This window comes from Oncorhynchus nerka, linkage group LG20 (genome assembly GCF_034236695.1).
Source record: "Oncorhynchus nerka isolate Pitt River linkage group LG20, Oner_Uvic_2.0, whole genome shotgun sequence".
Classification (NCBI taxonomy): Eukaryota; Metazoa; Chordata; class Actinopteri; order Salmoniformes; family Salmonidae; genus Oncorhynchus; species Oncorhynchus nerka.
Window position 1 is genome coordinate 71,466,367 of NC_088415.1, and position 26,102 is coordinate 71,492,468.

Sequence of the window (26,102 nt, forward strand, 5' to 3'; positions counted from 1 at the left end):
TTTGCTGATAATGGGCCTCTGTATGCCTGTGTAGATATTCCATTAAAAATCAGTTTCCAGCTACAGTCGTCATTTACAACATTAACAATGTCTACACTGTATTTCTGATCAATATGATGTTATTTTAATGTTTAAAAAAGAACAAATTGTTATTTACAATGATTGCCTACTTTGGCCAAACCCAGACGATGCTGGGCCAATTGTGCGCCGCCCTATGGGACTCCCAATCATGGCCAGATGTGATGCAGCCTGGATTCGAATCCGGGACTGCGCTGACACCTCTTAGAAGGCTGCGCCACTCGGGAGCACTTGTACCGTTTCATTCAACTTATAAAATGCATCACCCAATGCCCCTGTGTGAAAAATGACATTCAATAACTGGTGTGTGCCACCTTTAGCTGCAATGACTCCAACCAAATGCTTCCCGAGTTGTTGATCTGTCTCTCACTTTGTTGTGGGGGAATGTTGGCCCAGCCTTCCATGCAGAACCGTGTAACTCAGCAACATTTGTGGGTTTTCAAGCATGAACTGCTCGTTTCAGTTCCTGCCACAATATCTCAATTGGGATTAGGTCTGGGCTTTTACTAGGCCATTCCAAAACTTCACATTTGTTGCATTTTAGCCATTTGAGTGGGCCTGACATTCTCCTGTAGAATTCTCTGATACAGAGCAGAAGTTGTCCAGGTCCTGAGGCAGCAAACCATCCCCAAACCATCACACTACCACCACCACCATGCTTGACCGCTGGTATAAGGTTCTTACTGTGGAATGCAGTGTTTTGGTTTTCGCCAGGCATAATGGGACCCATGTTTACAAAAAGTTATACTTTTGACTCTGTCCATAGATCATTCTTCCAAGTCTTCATGCTCATCACTAAACTAAGGATTCTGGGACTAAACACCTCCCTCTGCAACTGGATCCTGGCCTTCCTGACGGGCCAGCCCGAGGTGGTGAGGGTAGGTAGCAACACATCTGCCACGCTGATCCTCAACACTGGAGCCCCTCAGGGGTGCATGCTCAGTCCCCTCCTGTACTACCTGTTCACCCATGACTGCATGGCCAGGAACGACTCCAACACCATCATTAAGTTTGCAGACGACACAACAGTGCTAGGCCTGATCACCAATGGCCTGATCAATAATGAGACAGCCTACAGGGAGGAGGTCAGAGACCTGGCCGGGTGGTGCCAGAATAACAACCTATCCCTCAACGCAACCAAGACTAAGGAGATGATTGTGGACTACAGGAAAAGGAGGACCGAGCACGCCCCCATTGTCATCGACGGGGCTGTAGTGGAGCAGGTTGAGAGCTTCAAGTTCCTTGGTGTCCACATCACCAACAAACTAGAACAGTCCAAACACACCGAAGTCGTGAAGAGGGCCCGACAAAGCCTATTCCCTCTCAGGAAAATACAAATATTTGGCTTGGGTCCTCAGATCCTCAAAAGTTTCTACAGCTGCAACATCGAGAGCATCCTGACTGGTTGCATCACTGCCTGGTATGGCAATTGCTCGGCCTCCAACCGCAAGGCACTACAGAAAGTAGTGTGTACAGCCCAGTACATCACTGGGGCTAAGCTGCCTGCCATCCAGGACCTCTATACCAGGCAGTGTCAGAGGAAGGCCCTAAAAATGGTCAAAGACCCTAGCCACCCCAGTCATAGACTGTTCTCTCTACTACCGGCAAGCGGTACCAGAGTACCAATTCTAGGACCAAAAGGCTTCTCAGCCGTTTTTACCCCCAAGCCATAAGATTCCTGAACAGGTAATTAAATGGCTACCTGGATTATTTGCATTGTGTGCCTCCCCATCCACTCTTTTACGGTGCTGCTACTCTCTGTTGATCATATATGCATAGTCACTTTAACTATACATTCATGTACATACTACCTCAATTGGGCCGACCAACCAGTGCCTCCACACATTGGCTAATCCGGCTATCTGCATTGTGACCCGCCAACCCCTCTTTTATGCTACTGCTACTCTCTGTTTATCATATATGCATAGTCCTTTAACCATATCTACATGTACATACTACCTCAATCAGCCCGACTAACGTTGCCTGTATGTAGCCTCGCTACTGTTATTTTTACTGTTGTTTTTATTTCTTTACTTACCTATTGTTCACCTAATACCTTTTTTGCACTGTTGGTTAGAGCCTGTAAGTAAGCGTTTCACTGTAAGGTCTACCTACGCCTGGTGTATTCGGCACGCGTGACAAATAAACTTTGATTTGATTTGATCATCCAGGTGCTTCCAGGTGTTTTTTGGCAAACTTGAGACAACATTTTGAATGAGATGGGCCCCATTTATGTTTGGCGAAAATCAAGCACATTCCACAGTAAGAACCTCATACCAATGGTCAAGCATGGTGGTGGTAGTGTAATGGTTTGGTGATGCTTTGCTGCCTCAGGACCTGGAAGATTTGCCATAAAAGAAGGAACCAATAATTCTGCTGAGAGTTCAGAGAGTTCTACAGGAGAATGTCAGGCCATCTGTCTGTGAGCTGAAGCTGAAGCACAGCTGGGTCATACAGCAAGACAATGATCCAAAACACACAATCAAGTCTACATGAAAATGGGTAAAAAGCAAAACATTTGAAGTTTTGGACAGTCAAAGTCCAGACATAATCCCCATTGAGATGTTGTGGCAGGACTTGAAATGAGCAGTTCATCATAGAAAACCCACAAATGTCGCCAAGCAGTTCTGCATGCAAGAGTGGACCAACATTCCTCCTTATTGAGTATAAGGGGGCAAACACTTTTTCAGACAAGGGAATTGGGTGTTGCATAACTTTGTTACTTACATCAATCAAATTAGATTCCATTTATTTTATTTTTTTGTAAACTCAGGTTCCCTTTATCTAATATTAGGTTTTGGTTGAAGATCTGATAACATAACACACACACACACACACACACACACACACACACACACACACACACACACACAAATATAAATAAAACAAAGACATTTAAATGGTTACATGCATTTGTTAGGGATGTTACCGAGCACGCCTTGATGCAGACCCAGAGAGAAGACAAAAGTACCTTGAAAAAGTGAGAGAGACAGAGAGACAGGGGAAACGAAGAGGATAGCGGATGTCAGTGAGAGAGAGAAGTGTGTTCTAAGGAAAAAATGGAGCGAGACGAAGAGAGAAGAAAAAGCCAGAGCAACAGCCGGGGCATCTTTTACCCCTCCCTCATCAGTCCCCCACTTCCTGAACATGACCCAATGCCAAGGCCCTCAAGGTTAGAGCAAGCTTGAAGTAGGGCACTTTGATGCTTTATTAGTCAGGATCTATTTGAGTTGTGTTCACAACATTTCACAATATTTGTGCTCTATTCTGTATTACTAAACATACGCATGCTATTTGTTTGTTTGTTTGATTGGTTTATTGATTGATTCATTTTATAACTGACATGTTGATTAACTGATTGGGGGATTGATTTATTGGGGCTCCCCAAAGGTTAATAAAATTGTAATAATAATAAAAATAAATATTGGATTTGTTTACTGATAAAACTAATAGTGCTTATTGTGTTTAGGCAAGGACATCATGGTCAAAGAAAGACATTACAAAGAAATGGCTCATGAAAGAAGTCTAGAAACTTCAATCCGGCCTCCGGAGTGGCGCAGCGGTCTAAGGCATTGCATCGCAGTGCTTGGGGCGTCACTACAGACCCAGGTTTGATCCCAGGCTGTCACAGCCTGCTGTTCCAGTTCCAAGGACAGGCTCTTCGCATTCAGGCACTACCTTTTTAACATCAGATGACAGTATGCAGCATACAGAGAGCTGAGAGAGATTCTCAAACCCAAAAAGTGTTTGATCCATGTGGACATCAGTGAGAATTACGCCTGCAAAAACTCCATGGAAGTTCAGTCGATTCATTTTGGTGGATTGCATCAGCAGGCAACCCTCAACACTGGAGCATTATATGCAGGAGCACAGCCTTCACCAGTTTCCACGACATAAGGTGGAATTTCTTTGAGGGCAGCCATGGCAAAGGGGTTCCAGACGGTGTTGACGGGACCCTGAAGAAAATCAGCCAACAGGCTGGAGAAGACATTCCGGAAGCGGAAGGCACTGTTCAACAAGCTGAAGAGTCTGGAATCATCAGTAGAGCTCTTCTTTGTCAGTGAGAACAGTGTCAACACAAAGGTGCAGGAAATGCTTGAGGTAGGTGTGCGAGTACACACACATAGAACTGCTTTTTTTGCATGTCAACTTTTAAACTGCGAGACGGAGCACTTGTCTAGTGGCTGTGTGAGTAGGGGAATGTTTTCAACGTTTCTTAATCTCAGTATATTGTCTCATCTGTTCTCAGGTAACCCATCTAACTGCAGTGAAAGGCACAATGAAGATGCATTAATTAGTGTGATTCCAGGTTACATCAAGTACAGAGACATATCATGTCTGCCAAAGAGATGAGGGGGTCATGGGCTGTCCCTGCTTTGAGTTAAAAGAAGAAACTCTAGATGCTGCTGAGGCTCCAAGGTCTGTGTTGAAACCCTGTGGCAACCAGAGGCCATTCACTCTCAGCATATTGGTCAGTGGTGTGTGGTATCTTAGGTCAAAAGAGCCATACCCAGGAATCATGAAGGAATTGAGAAAGATAACATCCAGGTCAAGTGCACTGTAATATAAAGCCCACGTGATGACATCAGCTGGTACGCTGATCACCAGGTAGTATGCCGGATCTCAAAACCACAGGCACTTCATAAAAGGTCTGTACAAATGGAGAGAAAAAATCTACTTGGCGGTGGAGTGAAGTGGAGTGAAGAGGAGGTGAGAGAGGGGTGGAGTGGGGAGGGTGAGGGAAGGGAGGGAAGTGGAGGAGCGGCGAGGATGTGGGGAGGTTAATGTATTCTTATATGCATGACATATTTTATAAATGCTGTTAAAAACTTTTTGGATAACCATTTTATTAAGCTTGAACCGGGAGCCGAAAATTGTTAGGAGCAAAATGAGTAGGGTGGTTTATCATAAAAAGCTTGATTATTATTATCAAACTTGAAGTAATAGTGATTTTCAGATACAATCCAATTGTTTTACATATAGCTATGTTGTTCTAATGCAATACTTGTGTTTGAATAATCCGTTATGTTGTTTTACGAATCAGGTTGACAATGTTTTTAAAACACCAAAAAGTTCATTGAAAATTACATAAATAGAAAGTAAATGTCACGTTCTGACCTTTGTTCCTTTGTTTTGTCTTTTGTTTTAGTATGGTCAGGGCGTGAGTTGGCTGGGTGGTCTATGTTAGTTTTTCTATGATTTTCTATTTCTGTGTTTGGCCTGGTATAATTCTCAATCAGAGGCAGCTGTCAATCGTTGTCCCTGATTGAGAACCATATTTAGGTAGCCTGTTTTCAATTGTGTTTTGTGGGTGGTTATTTTCAGTCTTTGTGTGTCTGCACCAGACAGAACTGTTTCGGTTGTTTCTTTGTTGTTTGTTATTCAGTGTTCTGTTTTTTCATTAAATAAGATGAACACTTACCACGCTGCGCTTTGGTCCTCACCTTCTTCCAGTGGTGGTTTTAATTATAAATGTCAAGTTTTTTTTAACCATTTCACAGATTTCAAAGTTAATAAAACATTTTTCATTGTTTAAATATTTTGTTTATTACTGGTGTTAGTTCCACCCTGTTATTGCCTTCCACCCTGTTATTGCTTTCCACCCTGTTATTGCTTTCCACCCTGTTATTGCTTCATTCCACCCTGTTAGTTCGGTATTTTAAAATCATAATTTAACAATACCATAAAATGTTAGGCACGTCTTTGTAGTAACCTGTAGAGATAGAAGGGTTCAACTACATATCAAACATGTTGGCAAAATTCTGTTGTTATTCACACTTAATGACCAAAAGGCACCGCATAGTAGGAATGACCCTCCTATGGTTGCAGACTAGGGACTCCTTATCTTGTCCAACAAGCTTGGCTCGTAGCACACCATAAGGTCAAAGGTGCTATTAACCTGAAACCCCATGAGTCTGATGCGTGCGGCTCTATGAGCCTTTTAGTGGGTCTTGCCAAAGGTGAACCCACCCAGACCCGAAAATGATAACATGTCCATCACTATTGTAAACAATGTACATTGCACGGCACTATCAAACACCCCAGCTGTTCACATTCAACGGTATCAATGCATGTTTATTTGACCTACATTATCAAGCTCCCAGGTTGTGGGAGAGATGTAGAAATGGGTCACCAATAGTTTGTGGTTGGGGAGAGATTACAAACATGCCACACAGGGCTGGAATATCAGAACAGCCCATCTATTTCCACGTCATTGATCCAGAAAGCTCAGTGGGACTGGGCCCTGTGCTTCCGGAGGGAGCCCCATTTTGACCATGTCCTTAAGCTAGCTCTAGTATTCTGTGTCTGTTTATTATTCATGAAACCTGAAGGCAGAGATAAGACGCATCAGAGCTTCTGCAGCGTCCTGCCTACGTGCCTGGTTTGTTGGTTGGTTGGGGTGATGAAAGGGCATCTGTGGAGCTGAATATGTAACAAAACATCCCATCACACTGTGATGAAAAGGGTTTAACCATCCAAGAAATATAGTGGTGAAAAAATAACTGATCAGATGCAATGCTTCAGACAAGCACACAGTATTAAGCGTCAGGGACAACAAACACTAAAGTCATATTGAAATCTGAAATTATACCCATCTGATACATACTCCTAACAATAACACCTAACAATGTGTTGTACTGTAGGTTCATTGTCATATCGTACACATCAAAAACCATAAAAAATTATAAAGAAATAGATATTTTTGGTCCAAATGCTGTTTTGAATTAAATAAACTTGTACCTACATACTGAATAAGGCTATAAAGCCAAAATGTCTGTGTACGCTATCCCTGATGCAGTAAAAAAGTCCGCTTTATGCGACACTTTTGAGTGCGAACCCATTACACTATTTTGTTGGTCTTGTTGGATGGACAGATGTTCGAAGTCTTGTTTCTGCTGTGACAAGGTAAGCTGTCACAAGAATTACTACAGTACAGTGGAAAGGCCATGGCACATAATGAGAGACACAGAGCAAACCAGAGGAAGCAAAGCACCAATCATAATCCTGGCGTGAACGTGACTGGAATGAGGAACACACCCACATCACTTCACCATCCTAGCCATTGAGATCTTGGCTTGACCTGATTTAGTGTGTCATTTCTTGAAATAGTTGACAAACCAACCACACAAGCTTTAATCCAACATCTTCATAATTTCAGTCCTGTGTTGCACTACCTTGCTATTGGGTACTCATTTCCTTGCATAAAAAGGGCTTATTTTATTAACATTGTGATATTTTGTGATAGATAGCTCCCTCTCCTGGTGTGTCAAGGAACAGGCTCAAATTCTTTAGGAAAGTCACAGTACTGTATATAGACCTAAACAAGACACACTCGTGTATGTGTAAGTATGCACATATATGTTATAGCAGTTGGCAAGGAAATACATAATTTGTATCATTGGAATCATGGAAATGTTTTTCCTTTTGCAATGTTGTTTACAGTAATTACACTCGTGTGCCTGTCTACAGAAATTATATTTGCTTGGGATAGGTGTCAGAAAAGCTTGTTCAGATAAGCGGCTGAATTGTGTGATTCCCAAATACTTTGCTAGAAATAAAACCTCACATGCAAAGAACAGGGTAGCAAAGTTCAACAATCATTCGAAGAACTGTCAACATCCGCAGAGAAATGATTTATGTCTAAGTAAGAAGATCATATAAGCACGCAAGAGTCTCAACCAGATTTTTTTTAATAAGGATTTCCTGATGTCGACATTTTGACATCAGAACGAATATACACTGAACAAAAATATAAATGCAACATGGAACAATTTAAAAGATTTGACTGACTTACAGTTCATATAAGGTCAATTGAAATAAATAAATGAGGCTCTAATCTATAGATTTCACATGACTGGGTATACAGCTATACATCTGTTGGTCACAGATACCTCTAAAACAACACTAGCGGTGTGGATAAAAAAACAGTCAGTATCTAGTATCTCACCATTTGACTCATGCAGCGTGACACATCTCCTTAGCATAGAGTTGGTAGACATGGGGCTGTACATTATCATGCTAAAACCTGAGGTGATGGTGGCGGATGAATGGCACGACAATGGGCCTCAGGATCTCGTCACGGTATCTCTGTGTGCAATTGTGTTTGTTGTCATTAGCTTATACCTGCCTACACCATAACCCCTCCGCCACCATGGGGCACTCTGTTCACAACGTTGACATCAGCAAACCGCTCGCCCACACACTGTCTGCCATCTGCCCGGTACAGTTGAAACTGGGATTCATCAGTGAAGAGTACACTTCTCCAGTGTGCCAGTGGCAATCAAAGATGAGTATTTGTCCGCTGAAGTCTGCCGAACTGCAGCCAGGTTGTCACGTTCTGACCTTAGTTCTTTTGTTATGTCTTTGTTTAGTATGGTCAGGGCGTGAGTTGGGTGGGTTGTCTATGTTAGTTTTTCTATGATTTGGTATTTCTGTGTTTGGCCTGGTATGGTTCTCAATCAGAGGCAGCTGTCAATCGTTGTCCTTGATTGAGAACCATACTTAGGTAGCCTGTTTTTCACCCTTGAGTTGTAGGTGATTGTTTTCTGTTTTGTGTCTACACCAGACAGGACTGTTTTGTTTCATTCATTCTCCTTTGTTATTTTGTTTAGTGTTCTCGTGATAAAAAATTATCAATATGGACACTTACCACGCTGCGCATTGGTCCTCCTCTTCTTCCACCAACAACGGCCGTTACACTGGTCAAGACCCTGGTGAGGACGAGAAGCACTCAGATGAACTTCCATGAGACGGTTTCTGACAGTTTGTGCAGAAATTCTTCTGAGCAAACCCACACTTTCATCTGCTGTCTGGGTGGCTGGTCTCAGACGATCCTGCAGGTGAAGATGTCGGATGTGAAGGTCCTGGGCTGGTTACACAGCGTGGTACTGCGGTTGTGAGGCCGGTTGGACATACTGCCAAATTCTCTAAAATGACACTTATGGTAAAGAAATTAATATCCAATTCTCTGGCAACAGCTCTGGTGGACATTTCTGTAGTCAGCATGCCAATTGCACGCTCTCTCAAAACTTGAGAAATCTGTGGCATTGTGTTGTGTGAAGAAACTGCACATTTTAGAGTGTCCTATTATTGTTCCCAGCACAAGGTGTGCCTGTGTAATGATCATGCGGTTTAATCAGCTTCTTGATGCCACACCTGTCAGATGGATGAATTATCTTGCAAATGAGAAATGCTCACTAACAGGGATGTAAACAAATTTGTGCACATTTGAGCTAAATTAGCTTTTTGTGCCATTTCTGTAATGGTTTATTTCAGCTGATGACACATGGGACCAATACTTTACACATTGTGTTTATATATTTGTTCAGTATATTTTATAACCGGGTCTGATTGAGCACTCACAGAGAATCATGGCAAGCAAGAGAATAAAATATAAGGGAAAACTTACAGGGCAGTTGACAAAAAAAAATAAAGAAGAGAACCAGGAGGCACTGATCAGAGTGGAGAGAATTTCAGGCAAATCAAATCAGTCCTTCTTGTTAAGTTGGTCTACCCCCACCACTTCCTAATTTTCAACATTAGGGAGAAGCAGGCAGCCTCCACTTACCCAGCCACCCACTCACATTTGAAGCCATAACCAATCAGCCTGCCAAAAGGCCCAGGGCAGATGAACTGGCTGTGTGGGATGAGCCATATGAACCATACACATCACTGGCTGAGTTGCTGAGTAGAACATTGAGAGAGAGAGAAACAAAAGGATGGTGATGATGAATGCGTCACTGATATGAGATGAGGCAGTAAGAACCATGGCTGGACTAAGAAATCACAATTGACCAGTCACATTTCTTTATTTATTATGCAGTTAATGTTTTATTTTTTATTAATCAGTTACCCAATCAAGTCAGGGCCCCCCAGTTACCCACGTGGGCTCCCTACCTCCTCTGATGATTAGCAGAGGCAGCAGGCAGCAGCAAGCTGTCTACAAGTGTGCTCCTGAGTCTTTCAGTGGCTGCAGTGAAAAAATAAACTACATATATAATATATACGATACACCCAGTATACAGTGCATTCGGAAAGTATTCCGAGCCCTTGACTGCTTATTTTGAAATATATATATTTTTAAATCCTCATCAATCTACACATAATAGCTCATAAAGACAAAGTGAAAAATAGGTTTTTAGAAGTTTTTGCAAATGTGTAAGGATACCCAGCTAGCACATAACATTCTAAGAACCATGTGTTTCTTAGGTGGGAATGTCAGTACTTAAGCACAACGCTTTCTACAGGTTTCCTCATGGTTCTATTTAAAAGTCATTTCTATGAGTAAAAAACATTTTGGTAGAGCCATCCTGGTGGTGCAGTGGACAAATTCCATGGCTAGATGACAAAGGATAGAGGATGAAAGATCATATGTTCAAATCTCACTGACAATAAGCCACAATTTAAAAAAATATAATAATAATGTGTTTGCATTAATCACCATGTGTCTTATCTGTGCTTGGAGTTCAGAACAGTTAACCTAAGCTAGCAGTCTTATGAAACACCTTCTTCGAACGTCATTTCATTTCCCATCTAATAACCTAGAAATTCTGTTCTCATAACGTTAATAAAACATTCAGGGAACCATAGTCAAATGTTCTCAGAACCTTCCTGCAGCCTAAAAATGTTATTTTTCAGAACTGGCAACATTTTTTGGAAAAACAAATCGACATACACTCGGCCCTCCATGGAGTGAGTGCTAAATGTTTCTGCTGTTCTAAAACCATGCCACTGGGCAAAAACTGGTTTAATCACTGTTGTTTCCACATCATTTCAACCAAAAACATCTATGCAATGACGTTGAATCAACATTGAAAACTGGATAAGCAAAAAGTAATCAACGTACGAGCATTTAGTCTTTTTTTCACCCAACTTGAACCTAAATCCAATGACATGGTGACATTTTGTTGATTTTCACATTGGATTCGCGTTATTTGACAACTCAAAACTAGACGCTGAACTGATGTTTGTGCCCATTTTGATTCTTATTGTCTTTTTAAAGTAAGTAATTGATAAGGCAGTATTGATCAGACCAGAGGAGAACCCCGTTGTTTCAAAGCCAAGAGGAGTAAAGATCTGTGAAATTACAGCATTCTTTATCGAAATGTACGTGGGAATAGGTTTGAAGTGAAATCTTTGTTTTAGACTCAACTAAACAACATGCGGCCAAGTCAATAATTCATCAAATATAAATTATTTTGCTTTGCTTTGAACAAGCATCAAACCCAGAGTGGGCAGGGCTGCTGTCTCTCTGATCTCTAAACATGATGCAGATAACGTTGTTTTGAGGATCTGCAGCAAATATTAATGTAGAGAATAGATCCAAACCTCACCAGTGCCAAACTTAAGTTGACAGTCACTTTTTTTGTGTAGAGGGCAGAATTGCACCAACAATATTTCAATCTTTCTGATCGTAGCTTACTAATACTGTGGGCTGACGCATAGGGTCCTGCAACCCTTTATAGTTAGTTATAAGTCGAGAGTAAAATCTCAAATCTTTTTTTATTGAATGACATGTGGTCCAACTATTCGACCGTGTGTTTCAAGTCAGTATGAAAGAGACAGTGGACACAATCTCACCAATTACAAGCTGGCTTTCAAATACCATCCAATACAAAGTCAGACATATGGGGATGTTACAGGGCAGTTGCACATGGTAGCATTTTTTGTTAGTGGGCCTAATTTTCCAGTGCGTGAAGCTGTCCCCCCTGTAAGTGGCCGTATCAGTGGCGTGCCGCAATTCTGCATCACCCACCCACTGACTGCTAATCTGCCTGCAAGGAACTTTACCTATGAAGCAGCCTACAATGCAGAATTTATCAGCCTCTGAAGCTGCTATTGAATCTGATCAAGCTCTGAGGCTGAAATTCTATCTGATCAGCCTGTCAGGAGTTGAGCTCATCCACTCTGTATAAAATATTATCCATAAAACTTTAAGTGTCCATTAGAATTATACACATATCAGTTGTGCAAGCTAAAGAACACACTGTTTTATGGATCATATTTAAATTTACAGATTGGTTGAGCTCCATTCCTGACAGGCTGATCAGATTCAATAGCAGCCTCATAGGCTGATGTCAGGATGCTGCCTTGTAGTCTGTCTTCAAGGAGCTTTACATATGAGGCTGCTATTAAATCTGATCAGCCTGCCAGGAATAGAGCTCACCCCCTGGATCGTATATGTATCTGCATATAAAGCACTTTGACAGATAATCTGCGTGCAAGGAGCCTTACCTATAAAAACTGTCCACAAGGCAGCATCATGACTCAGACCCGATGGCAGGATAAGGTGCCTAAGGGGGCAGTTGAAATCGCAGAGGGGGAACAATTTATGGGGGGGGGGGTTCTAGCATTGGAATTATATTGAATGCTGCTTATATCACGCTTTACCACAAACAAAGTTCAAATGCCGAGACTCCAGGACCATTGAGTGCTTATGAAGTGACAGGCTACAGATTTTGCACCAACCTATCTCCGCTGCTCTGTATCAGCACAATGGACAGCACCTTTCCCACTAAAGCAAAGCCATTTTGATAAGGGGCTAAAATAAAGGCTAAAAGAAGAATAGGGTAAATCACCTATTACAAACAGACTATGTGAATGCAGCTGTACACACAGCTGTCTTACCAAAATAATGCAAATTAAATGCCGAATGTAGTAGCCCAGTTATTCATGCATGCAAACCAAAATGTTTGGCTTAGAATAACTGCAAATGCGAAAGAATGTGACCAGAACGAAACAGCGGTATCAAGTAGGCCTAGTAAACCAAATATCAGATGGATAAAGGCAGGACTATCATGACACAAGGCGAGACCCAGATGCAGACACAGGACGCAGATGGTTGGAGTTTAAGATGTTTAATAATCCAAAAAGTGGTAGGCAAGAGAATTGTCGTGGACACGCAAAAGGTCAAAACCATTTCAGAGGCCAGGAGGTGCAGCATGGCAGACAGGCTTGAGGTTAAGGCAGGCAGAATGGTCAGGCAGGTGGGTAAAGAGTCCAGAAGTGTCACGAACCGGCTCGAAGTTCGTAACAAAAGGGAGACAATGTGGAGACATATATATATATTTCTTAAATAAAGTAAACTAAATACAATTAACAATGGTGTGTGTAATCAGTGGTGTAAGTGAGTGTTTTGCATGCATAAATGTGATAATGCGGGGTGTTGAGCAAACAACCAAAAGGCCACAAAAATACCACAACAAAATCTATAAAGGTGTCTGCATGGAGAGAGTCTCCCCAATGGGGAAGAGGTGCATTTATCCTGGGACACACCCGAGCCCAGGTGTGTCCCATTTCTCTGAAGACCCTCCCGGCTCCGCCCACCGACATCCTGTTAAGGAAAACAAGAGCAAAGAGAAAGAATAAATAAACCGGGGACCAACAAGGACCCCGGAACACCATACCAATCACAAAAACAAGTTGACCCAGCCTTTGCGTCCATTTGCCCCAGCCAACCTCGTCCTCCCCAGACCTCAGCAACCTTTGGGAACAGGAAGCAACCTTTAAGAGGAAGAAGAAAATGAGACCAGAAGGGAAAAGACAGGAGCAACAGAACAGGACAATACCAAACTCAAACTAACAATGGTCAGTCACGTGAACATTCAGGAACATGGCGCACGAGAGAGCGCGTCAGCAACGATATTATCAGTCCTCCGGATGTGCCGCACATCGAGATGGAATGCTTGTAAAAATAAACACCATCTCATTATCCTCTGATTAGGACACATCATGGACCTCAAAAAGGTGAGAGGGTTATGGTCGGTGTAGACCACAATAGGTACTACTCCCGACCTGACATAGACCTCGAAGTGCTAGCGCTTCTTTTTCAATGACCGAGTAGTTCAACTGATCATGGTTAAACTTTTTGGAAAAGAAACTAACAGGCCTCTCAACACCAGACACATCTGCTTGCAGCAAAACTGCACCTGCCCCCACATGACTAGCATCCACCTGCAAGGTACATGACAAATCCACGCAAGGAGCAGCCAGCACCGGAGTTGAGGTAAGCAACCTCTTTGCATCTTCAAAAGCCTGTTGACAACGACAAGACCATTCGTAAACAGCCTTAGCTTTCAGAAAATCTGTCAAGGGAGTGACCACAGTAGAGAAGTTCCTACAAAAACTACGGTAATAACCAATCATTCTCAAGAAATGCATCAGTTCCTTTTTAGTAGTTGGTGGTGGAAAAGCATCAATAGCTACCACCTTAGCCCAAACATGATGCACTTCACCCTGTCCAACCACCTTTCCAAGGTATCTAACGGTCGCCTGAACAAACTGACATTTAGCCAGATTGATCGTGAGGTGACCCGCAGCTAGGCGGTCGAACAAGGCTTGAATACAGGTCAGATGTTCCTCCCAAGTATCTGCATATATCACTACATCGTCCAGATAAACAGCGCACCCGGCCAGATCGGAGACAACCCTGTTCATAAGTCGCTGAAAAGTGGCAGGTGCATTACGCAGGCCAAAACCCATAACCGAATACAAGTACAGACCAGAGGTTGTAATAAAGGCAGAGATTTGCCCTACTCGTCAGTGGCACCTGCCAATAGCCCTTTAACAGGTCAAATATGCTCACAAACTTAGCTGCGCCGACTTCCTCCATCCGAGGAAGCGGAAATTAATCTGGCTTAGTGACACTGTTTACCTTACTGTAGTCCGTACAAAATCTGTTTGTCCCATCCGGTTTACTGACCAAGATACAGGGAGAAGCCCAACTGGAGAAAGAAGGCTCTGCTATCTCACTCTCCAGCATGTACCTGACCTCAGCATCCAGACAACACAGTTTCTCTGAAGAAACTCTATAGAACCGCTGACGAATGGGGTCAGTATCACCAACGTCAATATCGTGTTCTATTAAGTTTTTAGGGGTATCAGAAAACAAACCTGGAAATCTCCAAATCAGACCAACCATCTCTTTCCACCCATCAACAGGTAGATGAGCGAGAAGGCTATCTAAAATATCCAGTGTCTTTCAATTTTTCAATCTCCACTGCAGTATGCAATCATCGGGACCAGGAACATCTTCCTCCTCATGCATGGACCTAGCATGACATGAACCCAGCAAAATAACGGTATCGGCCAAAAGAACAGGTTTACAGTCCTCTGTAGACTCCCACTGTACAACTTCAGAGGAACGTGCATAATAGGGTTTTAACAAATTTACATGGCACAGTTGGTGTGCTTTTCTCCGTTCTGGAGTGGCAACTAGATAGTTTTGCTCAGTGCATTGGCGCACAACTGTATATGGACCTTGAAACTTGGCTTGAAAAGGAGATCCAACAATTGGCAGCAGAGTAAGAACCGGGTCACCTGGACTAAAGTGACGAGACTCCGTTCGCCAATCAAATATGCTCTTCATCCTCTCCTGTGAAAATGATAGCTTCTCTTTAGCCATTTCACCAGCGGCGTACAGCGCGTACAGGCGCCGGAAATCCCACACATAAGATAACAGGGACTGAGGTGGCTCGGGAGACTTCCAGTCATCCTGGAGAACAGATAGAAGAACACGCACCCTATGTCCAAACACAACGTCATTTGGACTGAACCCCGTGCTCTCCTGTGAAACCTCCCTAGCGGCTAGCAGTAACCAAGGCAACCCCTCCTCCCAATCCTTATCCATCTCAGTACAATAAGCTCTCAACAAAGACTTAAATGTTTGATGGACATGTTCCAGCGCCCCTTGACTTTGCTCGTGATAGGCGCTAGACAAATTGTGCTTAATATGGAGCTGTTGGAGAACCTGACCAAACAGATTAGAGGTGAAATTAGATCCTTGATCACTCTGAATGACCTTAGGGATTCCAAACAGTGAGAGAAACTGAGTCAAAGCTTTTAGCACAGATTTAGTCGTGATAGACCGGAGAGGATAGGCAGCAGGAAATCTAGTGGTCTGACACATCACAGTGAACAGGTAACTACTACCCTTTTTAGAACGAGGCAGAGGACCAACACAGTCAATAATCAAATACTCAAAAGGTTGGCTGAGTACAGGAATAGGACACAGTGGTACCGGCTTAATAGCTTGATTAGGTTTACCAATTAATTGACAGGTGTGACAAGTTTTAATGAACTCAGAAACATCCCTCTTTAACCTAGGCCAAAAAACAATTCTTAATATGTGATTGTAGGATTTCCTCACACCCATATGTCCAGCAACGTCGTTGTGGGAGTTGTCAAAACCAACTCACAAAGCTTAACTAGTTGCTCCTACCCTCTACTTTTTTGAACATTTTGTTAAAAATCGCGCAACATTTCAGCGCCCTGCTACTCATGCCAGGAATATAGTACGTTCATATGGTTAGAATGTGTGTATAGGAAACCCTCGGACGTTTTTAAAACTGGTTAAATCACGACTGTGGCTATTACATAACGTGCGTTACATCGGAAAGCGCAGGAAAACCTGATCACAGAAAATGGAAATAAATATCCTTGCGCCACTTCCAGCAATTGTTAACAGTGAGCCGAATTAGATAAGACCGAGCATTCAACTCCCACAGCATCCCCATGTAGTCGAGTATCTTGTGAATTTAATCATCTTTGATTCTTGGTTGAACCGAAAGAGGGGCACCGCTTACCTCCGGTCTCCGCCCAGATCATTCCGGAAGAGCTCTCTCCTGAAATTTTTTCCAAGACGACAGCTAATGATATATACATCGCCTACGGATGATTTTTATCGCTTATTAACGTTTACTAATACCTAAAGTAGCATTACAAACGTATTTCGAAGTGTTTTGTGAAAGTTTATCGTCTACTTTTTGAATTTTAAAAAATGACGTTACGTTGTGAAATCGCTGTTTTTTTCGTTTATCACACAGTCTACATATAACGATATCTTGGCTTTATATGGCCCGATTTAATCGAAATAAAGACCCAATAGTGTTTATGGGACATCTAGGAGTGCCAACAAAGAAGATGGTGAAAGGTAATGACTGTTTTCTATTTTATTGTGCGGTTTGTGTAACGCCGAAATGCTAATTATTTTGTTTACGTCCCCTGCTGTGCTTTTCTGTTGTAGTGTATTGGTGCATGCTATCAGATAATAGCTTCTCATGCTGTCGCCGAAAAGCATTTTAAAAATCTGACTTGTTGCCTGGATTCACAACGAGTGTAGCTTTAATTTGATACCCTGCATATGTATTTTAATGAACTTTTGAGTTTTAACTAATACTATTAGCATTTAGCGTAGCGCATTTGCATTTCCAGAGCTCTAGTTGGGACGCAAGCGTCCCAGGTAGAGGTAAGAGGTTAACTGGTACAACAACCTGACTAATCACCTCCCCCAGAAAACAACTACCATAAGACACCCACTTTCTCATCAGGACATGCAGAAAATAGCCAAGGGCGACATCTCCCAACTGTTCCATAGGCACAATTTGGTCACGCAACTCTTCTAGTGTGGGGTCAGCCCGTTGCGCATTGATTAGACAGGAGCGGGGTACAGATAACGGGATAACAGGGAAAGTAGTGACAGATTTCTATGTTGCATTCTCGTTAGCCGGCACAGTGACCAGGTCGCCACAGCTCATAGAACGTGTCACTGCATACGCAGAGAACACCTCTGGGAAACTTTACGCACTCTCATCAGGAATCCCTACAAATGACGGCTTAGCAGAAACCACTAGAGATGGAAAAACAACAGGCCATACACGCTCACCAGCCAAGTTATTCCCAAGGATAACGTCGATACCCTCAATAGGCAACAAAGGACGCACCCTCACAACAACCTCACATTTCACCAGTCCACAATCCAACATCAATTTATGCAATGGGACTGACAGAGTGTTCAAACCTATTCCCCAAGTCAGTCTCAGCAGAGAAGGGTAACAGACTCCAACACAAATGATTCAGAGGCACCTGTGTCTCTCAGGATCTTTACTGGCACTAGGTCCTTGCTTCCTAACATAGACACAAAACCCTCCGTAATGAAAGGTAAATAGTCTGGGTCAATATGGACTTTCGCATCACCCTGAGCATGAGACAATGTGTCAGGAGTGAACTGATGTGGAACAGGCGCTGCTTACACCGTAGGCTTAGATTTAACGTAAGCACACGTACTGAATTTACCCCTAGCCCTGAGAACCGGACTTTTCCAATGACCTGAACCTTGACAGTAGTGGCACTCTTGACCAAAGTCAGCTTTCCACAGGAGTCAGGCTCAACACTAGTTGATGAAACTCTGCCCGTGAACCAAAGTATCTAGGTGAGCGAGGCCCAAATCTCTCCAAACAACCTCACTCATTCCGAATACGGGGCTCTGCAAAGACACTTGTGAGTCAAAACATACTTGTCCTCCAAAACCACAGCTTCAGCGGTAGTCTTTACTTTTCGTTCGTTAATGTACGTGGCTATATGATCAGGGATTGTGTTCTTAAATTGCTCTAGCATAACCAAATCTGGGTCACCTTCCCAGAGCAAACTCTCCCCTGAAAGCTTTCCTTCCCTAAACAGCTCTAGCCGCTCTTGTTGCAGCTTGATTTTAGCACGCTCCAAATCCTGTTTAAATTCCAATTCCTTTTCATACTTTACCTGATCAGCACGCTCCAAATCCTGTTTAAATTCTAATTCCTTTTCATACTTTACCCAATCAGCAATACACTGGGGAAAACATGCAAAACACCTGGAGGGGGTGGAGACAATAACAAGTACAGGTGAAACAGATCAGGGTTTGACAGTACCCTCCTCCCCTAGGGGCGCTACCCGGCATCCTACCTGGGCGCATATCTGGCTGTCTTTAGCAGGGACCCAGCACCTCTCCTCTGGGCCATAACCCTCACAGTCAACCAGGTACTGGAAACCCCTGCCCCGTGGTCAAACCCTCAGGAGGCGTCTGGCCATCGATGACATGGGGGAGGGATGGGCCTGGAAACAGAAGACAAAGGACAGTGAGACACAGGCTTGATCCTAGACACATGGAAGGTAGGGTGAATACGGAAGGTACGGGGTAACACAAGACGGACAGCAGTGGAACTTAGGACTCTGGAGATGGGAAAAGGACCAATAAAATGGGGAGACAGCTTGCGGGACTCCACCTGAAGGGGCAGATCCCGAGTGGAAAGCCGTACCCTCTGCCCAATGCGGTAGCGGGGAGCTGGGCTCCAGCGACGGTCCACTTGTCGACGATACGTGGAGTTGGTCTTGAGAATAGCCACCCTGGCTCTTCTCCAGATATATCGACAGCGGCGGACAAACATCTGGGTCGAGGGTACAGTGATCTCCTGCTCTTGTTCCGGGAAGAGTGGAGGCTGATACCCCATGGAGCACTCGAAAGGTTAGAGTCCCGTGGCGGAACAGGGAAGGGTGTTCCGGGCATACTCCACCCAGACCAGTTGACAGCTCCAGGTAGTGGGGTTGGTTGAGACCAGGCATCTTAAGGTGGTACCCAGGTCCTGATTAGCTCGCTCCGACAGGCCGTTCATTGGGGATAGATTCCAGAGTATAGACTGGCCGATGCCCCAATAAGGGTGCAGAATGCCTTCCAAAACTGAGATGAAAATTGAGGACCCCGGTCGGAAACCATATCCACCGGGAGACCATGGATCCGAAAGACGTGATGCCCCATGAGCTGGGCCATTTCCTTGGCAAAGGGTAGTTTATTGAAAAGGATGAAAAGAGCAGCCTTAGAAAACCGATCCAGTGTTGCCATCAGTGTTGCCATCAGACGGGGGAAGCCCAGTGACAAAGTCCAGAGAGATATGGGACCAGGGACGATGAGGGACCGGTAGTGGCTGAAGAAGGCCAGAAGGAGCTTGCCGTGGAGTCTTGTTCTGGGCTCACTCCGTGCAAGCCGCGACGAAGGCAGAGACATCAGGAACCATTGTGGGCCACCAGAAACATTGTCGAAGGAAGGTTAGCCTGGCCCTCTTCAGGTCCAGGCTGGGAGCGTTGTGTCTTGCAAACCAGAGTCTCAATACCGCAATCCACAGTGGCTGCTAGGCATGAGGGAGAATGTTTTCGGTGACTAAGGGTCTGGCAGAGGAACTGTATAGGCGAGAGAGAGCATCAGGCTTCACATTTTTGGACCCTGGGTGGTAGGAAATGGTGAAGTTGAATCTGGTAAAAAAACAGCCCAGCAGGCCTGCCGGGAGTTAAGGCGCTTGGCTGTGGGGAGATATTCCAGATATTTATGGTCAGTCCAGACCAAGAATGGCTGTTCTGCTCCTTCCAGCCAGTGCCTCCACTCTTCCAACACCATCTTGACCGCCAGGTCAGGTCAAAATACGTTGTAGTTCCTCTCTGCAGAATTGAGACGATGGGACAGGAAGGCACAATGAAGCTTTTGGGCAGATCGCTGGGATAGGATGGCCCACACTCCAACATCAGATGCATCCACCTCTACCACAAATTGACGCGACGGTCCGAATGGATGAGGATGGGTCGCCGACATAACAAATGGAAAAAGAAATGTGGATCGGTGGCAGCTAGAAAGCCGGTGACAACGAGCGCCAAACTCCGCCTGAACGAGAGCCACCAACTTCGGCGGAAGTCGTGACAGATTGTAACACCAGATCATGTGATTTAACCAAAACATTTTGTTATCCATTATATTGTTTAGTGTAGCAAAAATTATTTTAGACCAACCTTAGCGATAGCGTCTTTGTCCTCGATTTGTCGAAAAGGAAGTGTCATCAAATGTCTGTGACAGGTTGCAAGGGGTCCTTTTGAATTTAGAAAATGCTAAGTTATTATTAAAATAAAATAAAAATTATCTCATTGATTGAGACAGGTGTCATTCACCCAGTACAGCAGCTCTCCAGGACCCTGAGCTATATATAGATGGGTAAATAATAAAAATCACAGTGGTTGTCGAGGGTGCCACAGGTCAGCACCTCAGGAGTAAATGTCAGTTGGCTTTTTATAGCCAAACATTCAGAGTATCTCTAATGCTCCTGCTGTCTCTAGAGAGTTGAAAACAGCAGGTCTGGGACAGGTAGCACATCTGGTGAACAGGTCAGGGTTCCATAGCCGCAGGCAGAACAGTTGAAACTGGAGCAGCAGCACAGCCAGGTGGACTGGGGACAGCACGGAGTCATCAGGCCAGGTAGTCCTGAGGCATGGTCCTAGGGCTTAGGTCCTCCGAGAGAGAGAGAGAGAGAGAGAGAGAGAGAGAGAGAGAGAGAGAGAGAGAGAGAGAGAGAGAGAGAGAGAGAGAGAGAGAGAGAGAGAGAGAGAGAGAGAAAGAAAGAAAGAAAGAAAGAAAGAAAAGAGAGAGCATACTTAAGACAGGAGGGGTCAGGAGACACTGTGGCCCCATCCGACGATACCCCCGGACAGGGCCAAACAGGCAGGATACAACCCCACCCACTTTGCCAAAGCACAGCCCCCACACCACTAAAGGGATATCTTCAACCACCAACCTACCATCCTGAGACAAGGCAGTATAGCCCACAAAGATCTCTGCCACGGCACAACCCAAGGGGGGGTGCCACCCCGGACAGGAAGATCACGTCAGTGACTCAACCTACTCAAGTGATGCACAGTGACTCAGCCTCTGTAATAGGGTTAGAGGCAGAGAATCCCAGTGGAGAGAGGGGAACCGGCCAGGCAGAGACAGCAAGGGCGGTTCGTTGCTCCAGTGCCTTTCAGTTCACCTTCACCTTCTCCTAGGCCAGACTACACTCAATCATAGGACCTACTGAAGAGATGAGTCTTCAAAAATACTTATAGGTTGAGACCGAGTCTGCTTCTCTCACACGGGTAGGCAGACCATTCCATAAAAATTGAGCTCTATAGGAGAAACCCTGTCTCCAGCTGTTTGCTTAGAAATTCTAGCGACAGTAAGGAGGCCTTCGTCTTGTGACCGTAGCATACGGTCCAAATCGGAAAGATAGGTAGGAGCAAGCCCATATAATGCTTTGTAGGTTAGCAGTAAAACCTTGAAATCAGTACTTGCCTCTTGCTTCTACTCGGGACGCTTGCGTCCCAACTAGAGCTCTGGAAATGCAAATGCGCTACGCTAAATGCTAATAGTATTAGTTCAAACTCAAACGTTCATTAAAATACACATGCAGGGTATCGAATTAAAGCTACACTCGTTGTGAATCCAGGCAACAAGTCAGATTTTTAAAATGCTTTTCGGCGAAAGCATGAGAAGCTATTATCTGATAGCATGTAACACCCCAAAAGACCCGCAGGGGACGTAAACAAAATAATTAGCATTTCGGCGTTACACAAACCCCACAATAAAATAGAAAACAGTCATTACCTTTCACCATCTTCTTTGTTGGCACTCCTAGATGTCCCATAAACACTATTGGGTCTTTATTTCGATTAAATCGGCCCATATAAAGCCAAGATATCGTTATATGTAGACTGTGTGATAAACGAAAAAAACATAGCTTCAAAACGTAACGTCATTTTTTAAAATTCAAAAAGTCGACGATAAACTTTCACAAAACACTTTGAAATACGTTTGTAATGCAACTTTAGGTATTAGTAAACGTTAATAAGCGATAAAATTCATCAGGAGGCGATGTAAAGATCATTAGCTGTCCGTCTGGAAAAATGTCCGGCTAGAAACTCAACGAAAATATCCGGTCCTAGACCTAAGGAAATACGGTGCCCTGCATGTGTTTGACCAAGAAAAAACTCGAAGGGAAATGACAAGACTCTAGACACCGTGTGGAAGCTGTAGGTACTGCAACCTCAGTCAATTAATTGTGGTTCACCTTTATCAATGGGTTCAAGTAGCGCATGGATATATTTTCCCATTTTCAGTGATCAGTTTTTCCTGTGCTTTTCGATGTAAATGCCGTTCTGGTAAAGCCACAGCAGTGATTTAACCAGTTTTATAAACGTCTGAGTGTTTTCTATCCACACAGACTAAGCAAATGCATATACTATATTCCTGGCATGAGTAGCAGGGCGATGAAATGTTGCGCAATTTTTAACAGAATGTTCAAAAAAGTAGAGGGTAGAAGGAAGAGGTTAACAGGAAGCCAGTGTAGAGAGGCTAGCACTGGAATAATATGATCACATTTTTGGGTTGTAGTCAAAATTCTAGCAGCCGTGTTTAGCACTAACTGAAGTTTATTTTGTGCTTTATCCGGGTAGCCGGAAAGTAGAGCACTGCAGTAGTCTAACCTAGAAGAGACAAAAGCATGGATACATTTTTCTGCATAATTTTTGGACAGAAAGTTTCTGATTTTTGCTATGTTACGTAGATGGAAAAAAGCTGTCATTGAAACAGTCTTGATATGTTCGTCAAAAGAGAGATCAGGGTCCAGAGTAATGCCTAGGTCCTTCACAGTTTTATTTGAGACGACTGTACAACCGTCAAGATTAATTGTCAGATTCAACAGAAGGTCTCTTTGTTTCTTGGGACCTAGAACAAACATCTCTGCTTTGTCCGAGTTTAAAAGTAGAACATTTGCAGCCATCCACTTCCTTATGTCTGAAACACAGGCTTCCAGGGAGGGCAATTTTGGGGCTTCACCATGTTTCATCAAAATGTACAGCTGTGTGTCATCCGCATAGCAGTGAAAGTTAACATTATGTTTCCGAATGACATCACCAAGAGGTAAAATATATATTGAAAACAATAGTGGTCCTAAAACTGAACCTTGAGGAACACGGAAATTTACAGTTGATTTGTCAGAGGACAAACCATCCACAGAAACAAACTGATATATTTCCGACAGCTAAGATCTAAACCAGGCCAGAACTTGTCCGTGTAGACCAATTTGGGGTTCCAATCTCTCCCAAACAATGTGTTGATCAATGGTATTAAAAGCAGCACTAAGGTCTAAGAGCACGAGGACAGATACAGCCTCGGTCTGGCGCCATTAAAAGGTAATTTACCACCTTTACAAGTGCAGTCTCAGTGCTATGATGGGGTCTAAAACCAAACTGAAGCGTTTCGTATACATTGTTTGTCTTCAGGAAGGCAGTTGCTGCACAGCAGCTTTTTCAAAAAAAGTTGAGAGGAATGGGAGATTCGACATAGTCAGATAGTTTTTTAGATTTTCTGGGTCAAGGTTTGGCTTTTTCAAGAGAGGATTTATTACTGCCACTTATAGTGATTTTGGTACATGTCCGGTGGATAGAGAACCATTTATTATGTTCAAAATAGGAGGACCAAGCACAGGAAGCAGCTCTTTCAGTAGTTTAGTTGGAATAGGATCAGGTATGCAGCTTGAAGGGTTAGAGGCCATGATTATTTTCATAATTGTGTCAAGAGATATAGTACTAAAAAACTTGAGTGTCTCCCTTGATCCTAGGTCCTGGCAGAGTTGTGCAGACTCAGGACAACTGAGCTTTGGAGGAATACGCAGATTTAAAGAGGAGTCCGTAATTTGCTTTCTAATGATCATGATCTTTTCCTCAAAGAAGTTCATGAACTTATCACTGCTGAAGTAAAACCATCCTCACGTGGGGAGTGTTGCTTTTTAGTTAGCTTTGAGCCAGTATCAAAAATAAATTTTGGATTGTTCTTAATTTCCTCAATTAAGTTGGAAAAATAGGATGATCGAGCAGCAGTGAGGGCTCTTCGATACTGCACAGTACTCTTTCCAAGCTAGTCGGAATACTTCCAGTTTGGTGTGGCGCCATTTCCGTTCCAATTTTCTGGAAGCTAGCTTCAGAGCTCGGGTATTTTCTGTACACCAGGGAGCTAGTTTCTTAAGACAAATGTTTTTTGTTTTTAGGGATGCGACTGCATCTAGGCTATTGCTCAAGGTTAAATTGAGTTCCTCAGTTAGGTGGTTAACTGATTTTTGTACTCTGACGTCCTTGGTTAGGCGAAGGGAGTCTGGAAGGGCATCTTGAAATCTTTGGGTTGTCTGAGAATTTATAGCACGACTTTTGATGATCCTTGGTTGGGGTCGGAGCATATTATTTGTTGCAATTACAAACATAATAAAATGGTGGTCCGATAGTCCAGGATTATGAGGAAAAACAAAGATCCACAACATTTATTCCACGGGACAAAACTAGGTCCAGAGTATGACTGTGGCAGTGAGTAGGTCCGGAGACATGTTGGACAAAACCTGTTAGTGAGCATTTCTTCTTTGCCGATAATCCATCCACCTGACAGGTGTGGCATTTCAATAAGCTAATTAAAAAGCATGATCATTACACCGGTGCACCGTGTGCTGTGGAAAATAAAAGGCTACTCTAAAATGTGAAGTTTTGTCACGCACACAATGCCACAGATGTCTCAAGTGTTGAGGGAGAGTGCAATTAGCATGCTAACTGCAGGAATGTCCAAGAGAGCTGTTGCCCGAGAATTTAATGTTAAATTCTCTACCATAAGTCACCTCCAACTTCATTTTAACGAATTTGGCAGTACGTCCAACCGGCCTCACAACCGCAGACCATTAGTGTGACGTTATGTGGGCGAAGGGTTTGCTGATGTCAACGTTGTGAACAGAGTGCCCCATAGTGGTGGTGGGGTTATGGTATGGGCAGGCATAAGCTGCGGACAACGAACACAATTGTGACAAAATCCTGAGGCCCATTGTGAGGCCCATATTTTATGGTATCTATGACCAACAGATGCATATCTGTATTCCCAGTCATGTGAAATCCATAGAGTAAAGCCTAATTAATTCATTTACATTTACTGATTTCCTCATATGAACTGTAAATCAGTAGAATTTTTTCAATTGTTGCATGCTACGTCTATATATTTTTGTTCAGTAGATATAAACATGTCTAGTTATAGATATAAACATGTACTTTACTTTGAAGTGTTGTGGGAGAATCAGAATTAGCTACGTAACATAGATGTCTTATGATGTCTTATCTGCAGAATATGTTTAGAGGATTAAACTGTTGAACTCTTGTTATTAGAATGTCTCCCTTCATACTCTGGTGTTGGTGATTGCACTTCCTCCCTCATATGGGCCTCAGTCACATGGGGCCCAGAGAGGGGAGAAGTCAGGCTTGTCTATCACATGTCCCTGTTGCTATGCAGAATATGAGAAAGAGAATAGGGCAAAGGAGGTGAGAAGGGAACATTGTGGAGACAAGTGATTGGTTCCCCATTACTCACACCATCACTTCACAAGGTTCATATT

At 43.4% G+C, this 26,102-nt stretch overlaps 1 long non-coding RNA gene across 1 annotated transcript; it reads right to left on the reverse strand.

Moving 5' to 3' along the window:
- Nucleotides 1-12,958: 12,958 nt before the first annotated feature.
- On the reverse strand, nt 12,959-21,273 carry LOC135562718 (uncharacterized). The gene is made up of 3 exons (XR_010460069.1): nt 20,665-21,273; nt 18,796-18,945; nt 12,959-13,411 (listed from the first exon to the last, which is right to left on the reverse strand). It is a non-coding gene; the product is annotated as an uncharacterized LOC135562718 (long non-coding RNA).
- Nucleotides 21,274-26,102: the final 4,829 nt, after the last annotated feature.